Genomic DNA, 2,619 nt, shown 5'->3' on the forward strand with positions numbered 1-2,619 from the left:
TCATTTTGACGGTTGACGTAATATCGATCGTAATTGTATTTCTTTAATATTTTCCGATATTAATTAATTATTTAGTGTACAAATAGATTTCGTATAAAAGAAAAGTAATTTCTTAAAAAAATAATAATAATCTCGGTGTTGTTAAGAGAGCCCTCGTAGCACCTCTAGCATTTGTCATATCATCATGCCTGAGCGCGCGAAATTTCAGCTCTGTGATTAGCCTACTTTAATCGCTACTAATTTAAAAACTATTATAACCTCGACATATTCGTATTAGGATTTTTGTCTTAGAATATTCTAAAGAATCCGCACTTAAAAGGAAATCCGCGAGTTTTGGGACACCCTGTATATATAACAGTATATAATTATATTATTTAGAACGTTTTTTTTATTTTATTGACAAATTATAACATAATGCTACATTATATTATTTAGAACAGTTTGTTATTGTATTGAGTAAAAATTATAAATAATACTATATTATATTATATGTAAGGTTCCAGGAAAAAAATTTTCATATAAGGGCATATATAAATATACATAAGCATAAAGAAATATATATAAATATATACAAAATATGTCTATATATGTTCATATTAGTTTCTTTCTTTTGTTAAATTTCTGTTTGATGCAAGAAAAGTAATAATCATAATGAGGAGACATAAGAAATAATTATCACATTGGTTTTTTTTTTAAATCAAGTTTAAAAAATCAGAACAAATTACTTATTTAAAATCATTTGTACCTAATATATCGTATATTAAGTTTTAATTATATATGTATATGTAAATATATATGGGCTATTCCACGTGAAGCGGATCAGTCATCTCTCAGAAATTTTTTTAATTTTGCACAAAGGTAGTACTTTGGGAGATAGAATTTTGTGCCAAAGGATTTTTTTCTTATTGCAAAATTAATCGAGATATAAACATTAAAAATTAGACCACTTTATTTTTCAAAAATTCATAGCTCTGTTACTAATAATGCTAGCTAACTACTTTTTTTTTCAAAATACGCGAAAAATGTTCTAGTTTACGACAAAAAAATGAAGATTCCTAAAAATGTTTTGTTTTCCATTGTTTATTTAACAATAAACTTTTCAACAATTTTTTAACAATCGGGGAGAGTCGAAAATCTGAAAAAATATTTTTTATATACTTTCAGTTTTCCTATATCTTAGAAAAAAAAACTCAAGAACGTATTTTGCCTCGTTTTCGAGAAAAAAATTTTTTTAGTTCTTGATGTGGAGAAAATCTGTCGACTCTCAGTGTGCGACTCTTACAAAAACAGCCAAACCTACAAAATATCTCTACCATACTGCTAGTATGTTGTTCGCAGCCGCTGTTTTGTATTGCCTGGAAAGTCAATACTTTATAAAATTGACTTTACAATATTTAACTCTCCAAACAATTTTATCATTTATTCCGACGATTTCGACTTCTCGCTTGCGTTTTTTTTATTACAGTCTGCTGTACAGTAAATACCTAATCTTGCGTTATGATTATTATCAAGTATTTTGTTGCATTATAATTATATTATGTAATTATATTTTGTTGTATTATTATTATGTTATAATACAACAAAATACATAATAATAATTATACTAACTGTTATTATAATTATACAGGGTGTCCCGTAACGCTTAATTAATATTTCAAGGCGTGAAAGAGAATTAAATTTTGAACTAAAAGTTCCTCTTTCAATTTTGGCTTAGACCATTATTTACAGAGTTATTAACGAATAAAGTTAATCAATTAGATCGCGTTTAGCCGGAGTACGCAGGAGCGTAGCGTGCCGTACGTGCGGCTCTTCGCGCTCACTTCACAGGTAAATGTATGTGAAGTGAGCGCGAAGAGCCGCACGTACGTAAGATTATAACTTATAATATATTATAATTATAATTATAATTATATAATTATATATTATAATTATATAACTGATTGTCAAGCGCACGGCAATGGATTACCCCCACCACGCGCCACCCACTAGGCGCGCGGGGATGGTGCCTGCGGTCCGCGGCGGGCGGGGATATCTCGCCGCGCATTCAGATTCAACGAGTTTATATATTAATATCTCGAAAACTATTGCGAAAATCGCAAAATGGTAGAGGACTTTTTGTTCAGTTTTGTCCACACTACCTCCCCACAAGCGCTGTACCATTGAGTATGAGACACCCTGTATATATATATATATTGTCACGTGCTCCCGTGAAATAACTAATTCGCGCGAGCACGGATCAAACAAGTGATGGGAACCGCGTGCGATTCCGCGGAGGGAAGGTGACCGTCCTCCGGGATGTGTCCCTCCTGCGTCCGACGAGGAGCGGCAACGCGAAAAGCTGGGCGCCAGACGTGTTCTCGGTCACGTCGCTCGCGAAACGTAACGATTACCGAAATTCTTACACGCGACGACACTTGACCAGTAAACGCCGCTCCCCAACGTCGATCGCACGAGGGCCGGCCGGCTCCACCTAACGGCAGAGGGGCAGGGCGAGGAAAAAGGGCGAAGGGATGGCGCGGGGCGGGCGAAAGAATTTGTACTCCGAGTTAATAACAAAAATGATAACAAGGTTTATTGGCCGTTCGGAACGGCAATGATGAACGATGAAAGGAAAAGAAA

This window comes from Wasmannia auropunctata, unplaced genomic scaffold (genome assembly GCF_000956235.1).
Source record: "Wasmannia auropunctata unplaced genomic scaffold, wasmannia.A_1.0 LD336095.1, whole genome shotgun sequence".
NCBI lineage: Eukaryota > Metazoa > Arthropoda > Insecta > Hymenoptera > Formicidae > Wasmannia > Wasmannia auropunctata.